General features: G+C 36.7%; 1 pseudogene; it reads right to left on the bottom strand.

The window, feature by feature from the left end:
* LOC107566475 (merlin-like) overlaps nt 1-15,822 on the bottom strand; it is a 47,895-nt pseudogene extending 32,073 nt beyond the window's left edge.
* Nucleotides 15,823-16,234: the final 412 nt, after the last annotated feature.

Genomic DNA, 16,234 nt, shown 5'->3' with positions numbered 1-16,234 from the left:
CAATACTTTTGGCAATATAGTGTGCAAGCCAGCCTAGCTATTCAAAATCTTTGTCTGCAATTTAATAATATTGACCTATTACTTTTGCTATTGCTTTTGACCATTAGGTATCAGTAACATAATTCATTAAGAACCTGTTTTATGGACATAGACTTTCTGTAACACACTATTCTGCTGATATGGAATGAGTTTGACTACTTAATCAGTTATATTAATAGAAATGCTTTACTGGGGCAAACAAAAAAATTCCTAAAATAATAAATAGGATACCTCATAGCAGCATTTCCAGCAGTATCCAACATTTCTCAATCATGATCTTACTCAGCTAAATGTGACTATTAGCTTAACAGCTGTATTTTGTTTGCTAGCTACCTTTGCACATACAGCATACAATGTTAAAAATGTTCTACATTATGAACCTTAACCCAAAAACCTTTAGCTTCATACACTGTAGATAATTGTGACCCTGCCTGTGGAAACTAGAGGCCTGCAAGCCCGCTGGGTGAGTTCATTCGGGCCATTTTTTTTTTTTTTACAGATTGGGCTCGGGTCGGACTCGGGCTCATTTAGCTTCTCTCCTTTTATTGTGCCCATATACGCGCAGAGCACACATAGGCTACTGTATGAAATATTGTTATATTGATTATATTATAAATAGGCATATTATACATAGCCTATGCAATACGCAATGCATATACGCATGCATTAGCATACAGGTGACAGCTGACCATGCAGAGCATCAGGGAGAAGTTGGAGAGTGAGGAGTTACTAAAAGTTCCCAATGCTTTGGGAAAAGCTGCATTTTGGAAGAGTTTTGATTTGACCACGGCAAACAGTGAGTCAATTGGTCATGTGCAGTACAGAATCTGCAAACATATCCTTGCACATGACAGCAAAAAATGCATGCAATAGGCTAAAGCGTGCCACAAAGCCCCAGCAAAAGTAATTACCATGCATGTGTCGGGGGGAAATAGAAAGGAGATATTTGAATTATTTATTAATAAATTTGTGTTTTCTGAGTCCATGTCTCAAAGATGAAGATGACGATCCTGACTCGCCATCTCCTCATTGGACGCACCTTTTAGAGAGAAATGCATTTTTACGGATTTTATAAAAACCGTAAAAAGAGTTTTTGTTTTTGATTTGAATTATTTAGTTTTAAAGTAGTAATTTAAAATGTTCTATAGATATATTTAGCAAGTCTGTGAGGCAAGTATTCGCTGAGTTTCGGTTCTTGCGGATAGCGCATCCTGTATTTATCCTTTATTTTATAAAAGCACAACGTTTTGTTGATATTGTGAGTGCACACAAATAAAAATAGACCCTTTACAGTTCCGAGTGATGTATTACTCTTAGCTTTATGAGCAAAAATGACGGCATATTTTACGTTGTTTCCAATGCAAGTGATCGAGCAGGAACCTCCATGTCCTGTAAAGCGTGCTTTAGCTCTTCGCACAAACGATTAGATATGTGTCTAATAGCGCACATTTATATAGGTTAAACATTTAAACTAACATTGTGATATGCTTGAACTGTTTTATATCTATAGATTTTATTTTAGGCAAGTTGTGATGATTTGAGAAGGCCAAATTGATAAAACATGATCAGCTCACTGTCTGCCGCTGGCCGCTTGGTCGTTACTTTAAAAAACAAAAACTTACATTTAACGAACAAAAAAATGCTCCAAACGTTTTTCTAAATTAACTTAATAAAAAAAACGAAAATAAATATAATCACTTTGACATTACATACAAAACTGAACTATACTAATAGCTGAAACAGTAAGCTGTTTTGGGAGAAAGGGGGGGGGAAAAGACGGGCTCGGGTCGGACCCGGGCCAAGAATTCTGATGAGCTGTCAGACAAGGGCCAGGCTAGGGCCTATATTTGAGGCCCGTGCAGGGCTCTAGTGGAAACCGAGCTAAAGTATTTTTTTAAACAGTGGATGATAAATTCACTCATTGATTTGCTTAATAAAAGCCTCCTTTGAGATCGTTTTGACAGACATGTTTATTGTGTATTATTTTCAAAGTGTTTATTGCCAAGTTTAGTGTGGCAAAATAGAAGTGCAGCCGTAATTCGTGAGCAGTGTATCTGGTTGCCATGAAAACCTCCTGGTAACGGGAAAAAAAATGCTCCAAACGTTTTTCTAAATGAACTTAAAAAACGAAACGAAATATAATCACTTTGATATTACATACAAAACTGAACTAAACTAATAGCTGAAACAGTAAGCTGTTTTGGGAGAAAGGGGGGGGGGAAAGACGGGCTCGGGTCAGACCCGGGCCAAGAATACTGATGAGCTGTCAGACAAGGGCCAGGCTAGGGCCTTTATTTGAGGCCCGTGCAGGGCTCTAGTGGAAACCGAGCTAAAGTATTTTTTTAATGTTGTGCTGTGCCTTCATATACACTGACAATCAATTACAAAAAGAAAATACCAAGACACTACAACATTTTTGGACATGATAAAAATGATCATACTTTGTCCTTTTTGGACATGTACCAAAGTAATACTATAGCATTCTTTGAAGTGCCATGAAAAGAACATGGTACATGAATAAGTTCAAGCCTGCAGTATCATATTACCAAGGAAAAACCACAGTACTTTTTTGAGAGAGTAATGAGTTTGGTTTGGTTTTCATCACAGTCTGTTTGTATTTACTCTACCTTTTAAAGGTTTGGCCTCAATAAAAAATAATGGCCTCATTATTTTTTAAAGAAGTATTTTATGCTCACCAAGGATGCATTTATTTGATCAAAAATACAGTAAAAACGGTAATATTTTAAATATTACAATTTAAAATAACTGTTTTAATATATTTTAAAATGTAATTTATTCCTGTGATGGCAAAGCTTAATTTTCAGCTTCAGTGTCACATGATTCTTCAGAAATCATTTTGTTATGCTGATTTGGTGCTCAAGAAACATTTCTTATTATTAATGTTGAAAACAGCTGTGCTGCTTAATATTCTTTTCTGGAAACGAGGAAGATAAATTTTTTTCCAAAATTCTACAAAAATACAAAGTTGTATTTGCCTACAAAACAGCATTCATTTGAAATAGAAATTAATGTTTTAATGTAGAACAATTTACGGTTACTTTCGATCAATTTCAATGCATCCTTGCCGAAAAAAAAAAAAATCTCACTGACCTCAATTTTTTTGAAAGGTTATGTATCCTTTGAGATCGTTTTGACAGACATGTTTATTGTGTATTATTTTCAAAGTGTTTATTGCCAAGTTTAGTGTGGCAAAATAGAAGTGCAGCCGTAATTCGTGAGCAGTGTATCTGGTTGCCATGAAAACCTCCTGCGCTTCCTGCTGCTGCTCTATGTAATCAGATTGTGAATTTGTAGATTTTCTATAGCAAAACCAAAATGTGTTTAAAAGTGCGACTGACCAAATCGTCCGGCTCGGTTTGCCCCCCTCGAACTCATCTCTAATTTGATAGTTTACCATCTGATCTCACTCGTGACTCTAGGCTACATAGGACGGGACGAAACCATGCTGTGAATGGGGGGAGATAATTCTGCTGGAAATGCAGAAATAAGCCGTACTTTTGTTTTATTTGTAACTCTTCGGTAGATACATTTATAATTTCTATTACATTACTACTACTACAGTTACTACTAATAAAACAGATCTTTGGGGACCCCAAAAGTGCGTGGGCCCTTAGAATCGTTCTAACTTCCCCCCCTTAGTGGCGACCCTGCCTGGGCTTATTAAATCAGAGACAAGGGCCCTGATGTGAAGCACACAGATTCCACATGGCTGAACACAATCACACCAAACAATGAAAGAGAGCGCTGAACCTGCAGACAGCACAGCCCTCAAACCTCTCTCACACAGAACTGCCCTGAGAAACCAAATACAAGAGCTCAGTTCTGCTACCAAGCCTATTGAAATTATGTACAACACTATGCAGATATCAAATCAATTTTCTGTGCATCAATTTTCTGCTCTTGCTTTTAGAGCATGATGGAAATCTAGGGGTTAGAAGTTAGGCTGGCAACACAAATGTAGCAGATTCAATCACAAACAGGTTATTATTGTTAAGGAAAACCAAAAATATTCATCTAAATTAAAACTTTGTTTCATCAGGGAAAAACTGCTCTGTGGTGCTCGATTAAGAATGAATGTTAATTTGAGGACATTTGAAGCTGTGTACACATGCGAGTTTGAGTCACCTCTTTTTCCATCATTCCCTGTCCTATCTCTATCTTCCTATCAATAAAAGTGGCAACACGCCCAAAAATTCCAATTAATTTGAGCGTAGTCAAGCTAAACCCACCTGAGCCAATGACTCACCTGCAGGAAGAAGAGGTGCTGTGTTATGTCTTGCACCAGCTCTTCTTCAACATTTTCTGGGTAAAATTTGGCCAGGAAATGAAACACTATGGGCTCTTCTTTGGACATATCATGATGATCCAAAACCTAATACAAAGATAAGTCATGATAAATGTTGTGCTGTGCCTTCATATACACTGACAATCAATTACAAAAAGAAAATACCAAGACACTACAACATTTTTGGACATGATAAAAATGATCATACTTTGTCCTTTTTGGACATGTACCAAAGTAATACTATAGCATTCTTTGAAGTGCCATGAAAAGAACATGGTACATGAATAAGTTCAAGCCTGCAGTATCATATTACCAAGGAAAAACCACAGTACTTTTTTGAGAGAGTAATGAGTTTGGTTTGGTTTTCATCACAGTCTGTTTGTATTTACTCTACCTTTTAAAGGTTTGGCCTCAATAAAAAATAATGGCCTCATTATTTTTTAAAGAAGTATTTTATGCTCACCAAGGATGCATTTATTTTATCAAAAATACAGTAAAAACGGTAATATTTTAAATATTACAATTTAAAATAACTGTTTTAATATATTTTAAAATGTAATTTATTCCTGTGATGGCAAAGCTTAATTTTCAGCTTCAGTGTCACATGATTCTTCAGAAATCATTTTGTTATGCTGATTTGGTGCTCAAGAAACATTTCTTATTATTAATGTTGAAAACAGCTGTGCTGCTTAATATTCTTTTCTGGAAACGAGGAAGATACATTTTTTTCCAAAATTCTACAAAAATACAAAGTTGTATTTGCCTACAAAACAGCATTCATTTGAAATAGAAATTTATGTTTTAATGTAGAACAATTTACGGTTACTTTCGATCAATTTCAATGCATCCTTGCCGAAAAAAAAAAAAATCTCACTGACCTCAATTTTTTTGAAAGGTTATGTATATCATTACACAGTACAATTTAATAAGATTTGAGCACATCTTGATCTATTTTACATGATAAAGGAATAATGTTTCTATATCATTTCCAGTTTGAGAGTAGCATTTTACCTTCTTGTCCATTTTCAGCCATGCCACAGTGTCTTTGACGTCACACCGCAGACCAAAAAACCAGGTCTCCCTGAGTCCCAGTGTCCGGCACACAAGTTCAAACAGATCCTTTCCTTTCCACTTCAGCTGCCCAAACAAGATCACAGAAAAAGGTTAGTAACACAAAGCTTTAAAGAAGTGCATTCTGAACCATAGGCTGAATTTTAAACTATTTTTAAGATCTGTTCCTGTGTCATAGTTCCTTTTGAAACAAGTTGGAGCTAGGACATATAGACAGACATGGACTGAACACAATAAAACCCCAATTTTAATTTCAAGAAGAGTTTAAAGAAAACAACCTAAAACCTCTCTAGGGATTGCGGCAGACTAATCGAATTCAGACTGACCACAAATCTGAACAGCACCAGTTTAATGAACAGCGACATTCCCTGAATAACCTCATTTCCACAGACCATGTGGACACAAGGCAGAGAAATGAATCTGAGCGTCATTACAAAGTCACTGCTGTCAGCAAGCACATTCATTCGTTTTCAGACATATCAGCGCATCTTTTATCAGGAGGACTACAGTCAGGAGGACAGGAAAAAAAATGTACCATATTCGATTGGTGAAGAACTGCAGACACATATCAGTTGCTTATTTCTCATTAAAATGACTTTAATTGTCTTGTGCATACTGCGTACTTGAACAGAATCAATAAAGCAGCAACAAAACATTCATTATTACTACCAAAGACACCTGCATATGGCTGCATCTATATCATAAATTTTATTGGTTAGAGATGAATTGTACAGAAAACAAGGTCAAATTATTTCCCAACAGCATTGGGTAGATTACTTACAAATTGTAGTCAGATTACAAATTATATAGTTAGTAACGAACTCCATTAGATTATACATTTTAGGCAATGCATTGACTACTTTTTCCATTAGATTACTTTTGGCCTAATTCATTTATTACAAAGTTTTGATATAAAAATATAAAGATATTACATATTTGATAAAACATACTTTTAAACAGATTCTTTATTTTCAACAACAATAAGTGCATTAAATATTTCTCAAACTGGGGTTTGTGAAAGAACTGCACACAAAAATTCTAATTAACAAATACTTTCAAAACAAAATCTTCAACATTAAAACGTGTGAATGTGTAGTTCAGTTATTAAAATATTAACTTAAAATCTCAGGGGGACTTCAAATAAATATTTTAGGTAAAAAATGACCTGTGAAAAATATGTAATCATGTAATCCATAAAGTAACTGTAATCTGAATATAAGCATTTTAAAACATAATATAATAACAGGTACTTCATTTTAGAAATCTGATTACATAATCCAGATGACATGTAATCAGTTACAGTCTATGGTTGCTACCCAGCACTGTTTCCCAATATTGGAAGAGTCCATTTAAAGGGTTAATTTACCCGAAAATGAAAATTAGCTTGTGTTTTATTCACCCTCGAGGCATCCTAGGTGTATATGACTTTCTTCTTTCAGACGAATCCAGTCGGAGTTATATTAAAAATTGTCCTGGCTATTTCAAGCTCTATCATTGCTGTCAGCGGGTGCTGCAGTTGAACAGTCCACAAGACGTCAAATAAAGCATGCGCATCCATAATAAAACGTGCCTCAGACGGCTCCGGGAGGTGAATAAGCGAAGTCCTCCTGTAGCGAATCCATGTGTTTTTGTAAGAAAAATATCCATATTTCAAATGTAATAAACACTTTTCTCTCACTTTCGTTATCTGTCATACATGGAAGCCATGCCGGCAGATGACATAAGACATTGGCGTTGTGTGATTAGTGACGAATGCGAAGAGAAAACAAAACAAATCGCCGGTCACGAATTAGAAGTACAAACCGAGGATGTGCAAAGAAAAATGTGAGAAGATTTCGATATAAACCAAGAGGAGACTGGTTTTCCTTTGCTAAAGTAAGGAAACTTTGCTTCCTTTGCTCCTATAAACAAACTCGCTAGACTAGCATATCTCAGAGGCACGTGCGCTGCGCATGCATGCTGCGTCATCCGTCAGAACGGCTTCCGCGTATGACAGATACCGGAAATGAGAGAAAAGAGTTTATTACGTTTGAAATATGGATATTTTTCTTACAAAAATGCATGCATCCACTACAGAAGGCCTTTATTTACTCCCCCCCCCGCCCCGCCCCCTTTATTATGAATGCACGCACTTTATTTGACGACTTGTGGACTGTTCAACTGCAACACCCGCTGACTGCAATGCCAGGACAATTTTTAATATACAGGTGCATCTCAATAAATTAGCTTTTCTGATTGGCTGGAGGTTCAGTCTTGGGAAGCCAGTGGTTGGGCGTTGGCTGGCGACGCGGAGCTGTGGTCTGCAGTTGAAGGGTAGACAGCACTCTTCTGGGAGATGCGGCGTTCGGCAACTTAACTCAAAACACGAAACTCTCAACGGAAAATAAAACAAACTAAAGAAATAGAAATAGATGTAAAGTTTGATGAGACCAGGTGGCGTTTCTCCTCATGGTTTTGGAGGAGCTGGCGTGTAAGCCAGAGCACGCTCAAAATTAAAGAAACATGACTAGGAGTGAAAAAGCAAGAAAAAGCCAGAAAAAGCCAAGTTTGATGGTGTCCTGAGTATTTAACCCAGGCTGTTTTACACCCCAAATGGTGTTTTGACCAATTAGATGTCGTGTGTGCCCGGGGCGTTGTATATTCTTATCTCACATCATTCACATGATCTGCGTTTTTCCCGCTCTGGTAGAGTATACATTTTGGACATGATTTCTTATAATAAGAATATGATACATTTGACCAAGTATTGATTGGAAGAAACGTTTCAAGCATGAATTCTTAAACACACACATACTAAACATGAATAGCAATTCTTAAACTATTCAATAGTTATTCAAAATACATTCACAATAAATGATTAAGGCATGATGGTTAAACATGTGGGTTAGATACATGATATGGGGTTAGATATATAGCAATGGTTAGTTGCTCGAGTCCTTTTAGTGTCATTTAGGTGCATGGAAATTAAGTTTCTTTGGCATTCTGTGGACGTAAGGATACGTTCTGTGGAGACCAGAGAGGTTAAGAGGTCTCTCATAAGGAATTTCAGTCTGTTCGGTCTCGTGATGTGGAGGGAAAAGTCAATCCGAAGCTTGTGATCACTGTCACATGTTTCCATGTGGCGGTCACGCTGTGCATCTCTTTTGACCATTATTCTTGATAACTTGCCCCAAAATTGACAATCTCCTTGGACTTGGCAATAAGTGTTCTTTTGTGTTAATGTTGAAAACTGTTCTGGGACAGGGGTTTAGGTTTAGGCTTGCTTCAGAAGGGCTAGGGTCTGATTTATGACATCCTGTTGTCTTGGGCCTCTGTGGAATTTTTGTGACTCCTCGTGCCTCAACTCGGTTCTGACCAAATCTTAGATTGTCTGATTCGGTCTGATATCATACACTTCTCTATAACCTAGCGGTTGTAATTACATCAGCAGATTCGGCACATTCGCGATAGAAAAGCGGCGCTTTCACATTATGGTATTACAACTGTGAAATTACAAACCAAAAATACACATTCTGAGACATGAACTGAAATTAATTGTGAATTTTATTAACATTAAATTGTCCTCCTCCCATTTTCACCTCAAAATTATGCCTCCCCCCACGAGCCGCCACTGTTTATTTCCCCAGGGCACATTATACAACGTACATTTAAACCATCACGTTAATAATGCAAAGGAGAGCAAGTAGAACATACAATATTACTTCAATAATAATAATTAGTGAAAAATAATGTGGAGTCATGTAGCGCCAGCACCAAACAGACGGAACGGCAAAACTAACTGAATTATAACTGCCGCCATTTAGATTTAAACTTGTATCTGATGACCCGAGCTGAAGCAAAAAGTTAATTGTGAAATGTTTGCGCTTTGTAAAGTACCGGCAATTCAAGCATTTTCACAATCTTTAATTTGTATAAAAAGACTTTGATTCTCGAACTCATTGGCCGTAATTGTCACTGGAAAAACTTTTACCCTGCAAGCACTAATCGGAAGCCAGAAACACCGAAGTGTGAAAAAGGCTAATTGAAGAGCGTCAGTGAATGAAATGTCAAAGTTTTGCATTGTGCTTTGAAAACGGCAGCGGGTAGCCTAGATTTATGCTTTTGAATATAAATCTTAAACGATACAGTTTGTCGATCTAAAATGGTAATTTGTGCATTGACAGCTATCAGCCATGTCAGTATGCAAACGTCAGAACTTATTTATACAGCGCATTTTTATTTTGGTCGCGCATGAGGACCTGCGGACCACTTATGTGCACCCCTGCAGACAACTGTAGTCAAATTCCTTGACACGTCTGTGTGTTGTGGCTCTTGATGCCTTGGCCCCAGCCTCAGTCCATTCCTTGTGAAGTTCACTCAAATTCTTGAATCGATTTTGCTTGACAATCCTCATAAGGCTGCGGTTTTCTCGGTTGGTTGTGCATCTTTTTCTTCCACACTTTTTCCTTCCACTCAACTTTCATTTAACATGCTTGGATACAGCACTCTGTGAACAGCCAGCTTCTTTGGCAATGAATGTTTGTGGCTTACCCTCCTTGTGAAGGGTGTCAATGATTGTCTTCTGGACAACTGTCAGATCAGCAGTCTTCCCCATGATTGTGTAGCCTAGTGAACCAAACTGAGAGACCATTTTAAAGGCTCAGGAAACCTTTGCAGGTGTTTTGAGTTGATTAGCTGATTGGCATGTCACCATATTCTAATTTGTTGAGATGAATTGGTGGGTTTTTGTTAAATGTGAGCCAAAATCATCACAATTAAAAGAACTTAAAACTACTTCAGTCTGTGTGCACTGAATTTATGTAATGCACGAGTTTCACAATTTGAGTTGAATTACTGAAATAAATGAACTTTTCCACGACATTCTAATTTATTGAGATGCACCTGTAACTCCGACTGGATTCGTCTGAAAGAAGAAAGTCATATACACCTAGGATACTTCGAGGGTGAGTAAAACACAGTCTAATTAAAATTTTTGGGTGAACTAACCCTTAAATATCGCCAAAACCAGAATTTGCAATCTGCAGGAGTATATTAGCAGAATAACCATTAGAAAACTCATCTTGTGAGAATAATTCTCTTGTGTAGACATCTGTGCTCGATTAGCCTTGTCATTAGTAGGATTCAAGTATACTAGGCATCATCTGGACCCAGCCGAGCTAGATGATCCTGTCTTGTGACTTGCCAAATATGTCACCATGAATGATTAAAGTTTATGACATAGAAGAAAGAACCTTGGTGTTGTAAGTACTGACAACTTCCAGAGAGGATTGCAAACATGAACACCGCAAACTGTATTAGCATAACAGGGACAGGTGCGTTCCAAGGTGTGGTTTCATCTTGCCTAATGTTTATGTATGAGAACATATGACAATATGCTGCCATCCAGAGTCCAACCAATTAAATATGCTGATGCTTCCCCTCTAGGAAGCTGACGGCTGCCTTCAAGGACGACCGTCAGCTGGTGCAAACATTCACAGAGGTGTGTCCGTGTAGAAAAGTGTTCACTCGCTGTCCTAAATATTCAGTGAAGTTATGTGGCTTTTTAGGAAGGGAAAAAAAGGAAGTCCTGAAAATTTGACAGCAGAACAGCACAAGAAAGAAAGAAAGTAAGTACAAAAGCAGCAACCTCAAAGTCAAATTATTGTCTTTATCCTCTATTGAACCCCAGGCTATTAGCCCAAATCAGATTATATTGACTGAGCTACACCAAGACTGTCTTTCTAGTTACACAGCACAAGATTAGATGAAGTCAATACTACGCACAATTATAGCCTACAGCACAAATAAAAATACAGTGATTTTAATATAAGTTTTTAATATTGAACAGAAAATATGCACTGTACTTCTAATAAGTTGCACCTGACAATGCTTATACTGAAGCCCAAGAAAATATATGAAATGCATTATTTCAAGTGACAATCTATATGGAATCTGTTGTGCATTATAGTGACCATCTTCTGAGGTCCATTTTCACTTTAGTAGCACTCGAAGAAAACATCTAGAAGGTAAAATAAATAAAACTGGCTTTATGGTATATGGTATCCTCTAGTTTCAGGATCTTGGCGATGTTATTCATAAGTATTTGGAGACATTTTCTTTCATTGTTAAATAATATCTATCACTATATACCCAAGGCTTCTGGAAATAACATGAACTGAGGTTTAGCAAACCCTGTAGATGACTTCAGTGATGGGCTATTATCAGACATCAATGGTAGGCAATAAAATCTCAAGGACTGTGCAGAGAGAGGAATAGGTATTGTTTTATAAATCAATGCTGCCATCAAGTGGTGTTGTTTAGGAAATACGAAGATGCACCAAAACAATCTCAATGGTGCCGAAATCAAATGCAATGATCCAAATGGTCCAGATGCAAAAGGGATATCAGGGTTAAATATTACTGCGTAAGCTCTGCATCTCTTACATACACGCTGTCAATTACCACAAAAAAAAAAACTGACCCTTGAGTTTGTAAAACCCGTAACATAAGGCATTTTTAATGTAAGTATATGCGATAAGGAATTGCACCAACTGCAAGAAAATGCTAAAACACACAGTTTTCTGTTTTAAAGTAAACAAATAAGATGTAAATATTACACGTTTTCATGATACTAATGTGACAGAATTGCTTACCGTGTCAAGGAAAAATTAAATCCAATATTTAACTCCTGTTATAACCATATAAATTCAGTAAATCCAGTGGCTTTCACATAATACACACAAAATACCAGCCTGTTTATATGAAGCAAATTGCATGAGTTAGGTCTCACTGTCAGGGTTATGGAACGGTCTGTGTGTGTTTTTGCTCCCTGTGACCCAGTTTCTGTCTCCTGTTGATTGTGTTCATTTGATTCCACGTGTCTAGATCTTCCCCCAATTATCCTGTGTTTAAAAGCCCTAGTCCTTTCAGTCAGTGTTTGTCGGTTCTGAACGTCATTCTATGCGTTCCTGTGTCTCCTACGTACCCCTTGTGTTTGGATTATTAAAATACTGTGGTTTGAAGCTATCTCTGTGTCTCCTCGTTCCGTGCTCCGAGTGAAGTGTGACACTCACCACTAAGGATTTAGACAATTTTACAAATCAATGCTTTTAAAACACACTTAAAGCTGCAGACTTCTGCTTTTAAACCTATCCGAACGTCTTGTGCCAAAGACTCCCATTGCAAGTGCTTTACTTCATACAATTTCTGATTGTTTTTACAGAGGGACGAATCTGAAGTATTGTTTATGGTAATCGACAGTATGTCACAGATCATGAACCTGGAACATTGCTTTAATGTTTATTGGAGTTCAAGATCAATATCATCAAAAAAATGTCTAATAAAAAAGGCCAACCAGAGCAGCTACATTTTACTCCCTCAATTCTAACTATATATTTAGTTTTGTATCTAAATAAAACTGCTTTGTAGTACATGAGAGTGCATTATCGGTATATTATATAGCAACAGAATCATGATCCCTCAGAACCTCATTACCACCATAGGAAAGACTGTTAATGAGTGTGAAAGAGCAAAACAGAGTGAGAGACAGGCAGGCACAGAGCAGTACACAGGGTCTTGTTGAGTGGGATCACCGTGCCTCATGGGACATTAACTCATGGTCCCCGTCTGTCTCGCCGTTCTCTTTACCACCATCTGTTTTCCCTTAATTCAAAAACACTTCCTGTGATGGGTTCTGTGCAAAAATAGGGCGTCTTCCTGCAAGAAACTCAGTGGATGTTATGTGCAAATGAAGCGCAGCTCTACAGAGGAGTCCTCTGTATGCCTGCAGAACTCCCACCGGATTCAGTGTTTGTACAAAACACCTTTATATATGGAAATGATGATTATTGCCATACAGGATGCTGCTTGCTTTGTAGATTTGTATGTTTGTCTTAGTTTTTCCCCCACAAGCAGTCATGCGTGTTTTTTGAAAACCTTTCGGGATTATTTTTAAGGGAAAAGTGTTTTTCTTCAATATTCTAAACACAAAAGGAGATGTTAGGCAGAATGTCCAAGCTTCTGTTTTCCACACAAAAAAAAGTAAATGGTGATTTATACTGCCAAGCTCCAAAAAGGACAATAAAAGTAGTCCATATAACTATATTTCTGGCCTCCTGAAGCCATGTGATAGCTTTGTTTGAGGAATGGAACCAAATTAGGTTGTTGCTTATTGATAATATTCACCTCAAAGCAGTTAAGAATCACTGGCATTTCAAGTCAATGACATAAAACCTGACATTACATAACATGACATTTATTAGACAGATGCTTTTATCCATCGCGACTTACACACTGCATTCAAGGTATACATTTGATCAGTTCATGCATTCTCTGATAATAGAACCCATGACTTTGGCGTTGCTAACAGCATGATCTACAGGAAAACAAACCGCTTTTTAACTTACTTTTTAAAAGCCATTTTCTTTAACTGGGGAAAATATGTACATATGTATGTGGATGTATGTACAAATATATTTGTGTATATATGCATATGTATATACAAGTGTATTTATTTATATTTGTGTATGTGTGTTAATATGGATGTGTAAGTATACAACTGTACACGCTGTAGCATATGTTTGATATGTATATGTTAAATGTATGATTTATTTTATCCCTTTCTGTTAAAATTGTTCTATATTTATTGTGAATCTTGTAAATTAAACTAATTAAAAATAAAAGTAAATAAAAAGCCATTTTAATTTGATATACAACTTTACAAGGCCTCTAAATACACAGGAGTACACATCTATTATGTGCCTTCTTTCATCTGATTGATGACTTATACTCTTAACAAATAAAAGGGCTTGTAGTATAATTCTAAAATCCCCTTCAGATCGTGATTTACGTGTCTGTTGCAAAATAATTTTTTAAAGTAGATATAATTTTTAGTAATACTTTAAGATGATCCCTTACTGGACTGAAGCAATTCAGGTTTATTTGTTTGTTTGTTTGTGTTTCTTCTTAGAAAAATCTAAATTTAAAGTTAAAATGTAAGTATCAAATATGATAAATCAGGCTTTTGAGGAACGTTTATTTGTTCATCTCTCAATCATCATTGTATTCCACTGCAATATGTGTTTTGCCCCCACAATAAAAACTACAGAGCTTTGATGATCTTACCAAGACATATAATTGGGAGATACTGGCTTACAATTTATACTTATATGCATTTTATGCAAGTAGTCTGCTATACTCTCACTTTGTCATACCATATGAGCCTTAAAAGCCTGATGTATATATCAAATATGACACTCAAAAAACATATGAAGAGTTTTCTTTTTTTCAGAGATTTCTGACTATCATTTCATATGTCAAGCTTTACAGAGTTAACTTATTGAAAATGAGTCAAACTAGGCTGCTTATGTTGAAGTGTTTGGGATGTGGCTTTTAATGATGAGACCTTTTTTGTAATCAGGCTCTCAAAAAGTATATAACAATTTGGATATAGATTTATCGGCCAACATATCGGTTATCGGCTTTCAAAAATAAAGAATAATCGGTTATCGGTATCGGCCAAAATTTTCATATCGGTGCATCCCTAAGATTTTATTTCATTGAAATATCACTTGTCAAAAGACTATAGTGCAAAAGTCATATGACCACTTTTATAGTGCATTTTTCTAATAGCTTGGCAATATAAATCATCACCCACTTTCTGCAGCTTGTACTCATTTTGTGTTAAACAGGGGAAAAAATTAATACAATGAGGGGAATAAATGATGACACGATTTCCATTTTTTTGGAAGAGCTATTCCTTAAGGCCACTGAACTGCCTCTGTTCAAACATTAAAACAGCTCGAGGAGACAGGGATGTCTTGACGCAGCTCCCCTGGAGAAACAGGTCAGGCTGAGTGACTTGCTCAAGGGCACAACAACAGTGAGCGGGGACATTAAAATGTAGACAGCCTGGTGCCTTCCCCAAGTTAAGCTTACATGGTTTCTGATGAGAAGCACTGATCACTGCCAGTGCAGGTTTGGTTGTAGGCTACAATAGGTTTACTACCAATGTGAAGGTGATATGTACGCATTCAGAGACAGTTTTAAAGTTAATTCTGACACAATTCAGGGAGCTTTAACACATAAAAACAAAGCACTTGCTACTCACCTCGCTAGTCGCAACTCCAAGTCCGCATCCATTGTAACAACTGTGACGTTGAAGGTTTTGGCTTGTTTCCTCCGAAGGGAGTTGAGTCCCATTTTTGATGCAAGGACACTTGCCTCTTCTTTAGAAACAACATAGACCTGTTGACTAACTATCTATCTCAAGCATAGCTTACTATGAAACACAACAGAGTTGAACTCTGGTTAAAAGCTACAATTTATCATTACTGGCCAATGTAACAAAAATGTGATTAAAGTGCATCTCTAAAGGCAGGACGTTTTCAAATCACCTGCGTTAACTGGTAATTAGTAGCTGGACACATATTATCCCTTTTACTTCCTCTAAAGCTCCATTAGGTCTGTAAGAACATAAAGGAAAAAGATAAGAGCACAAGTTTATTAGCTAGTAACCGAGTAAATGTACAAAAACAACAGACAAAAGATGCTGCTATTAAACTGCTGTAAATACATACCTATTAAGTGACAGACATCTGATAACCAGTGTTGGGGTCTTGCATTACAAGAAACGCGAGTTACGTAATCAGATTACTTTTTTCAAGTAACTAGTAAACTAATGCATTACTTTTTAATTTACAAGAGAATATCGGAGTTACTTTTTCAAATAAGTAACGCAAGTTACTTTTTTTCCAATTTATTGACTGACAGCTCTCCTGTCCCCATGCTGAGAGAAATCAGAAGATGTTACTGTAGTTCTAAAATAAATATGAATATGCA

Source organism: Sinocyclocheilus grahami, unplaced genomic scaffold (genome assembly GCF_001515645.1).
Source record: "Sinocyclocheilus grahami isolate Dianchi unplaced genomic scaffold, SAMN03320097.WGS_v1.1 scaffold1078.1, whole genome shotgun sequence".
Classification (NCBI taxonomy): Eukaryota; Metazoa; Chordata; class Actinopteri; order Cypriniformes; family Cyprinidae; genus Sinocyclocheilus; species Sinocyclocheilus grahami.
The sequence above is the reverse complement of the archived record's forward strand: the minus strand, read 5'-3'. Positions and strand labels throughout refer to the sequence as shown.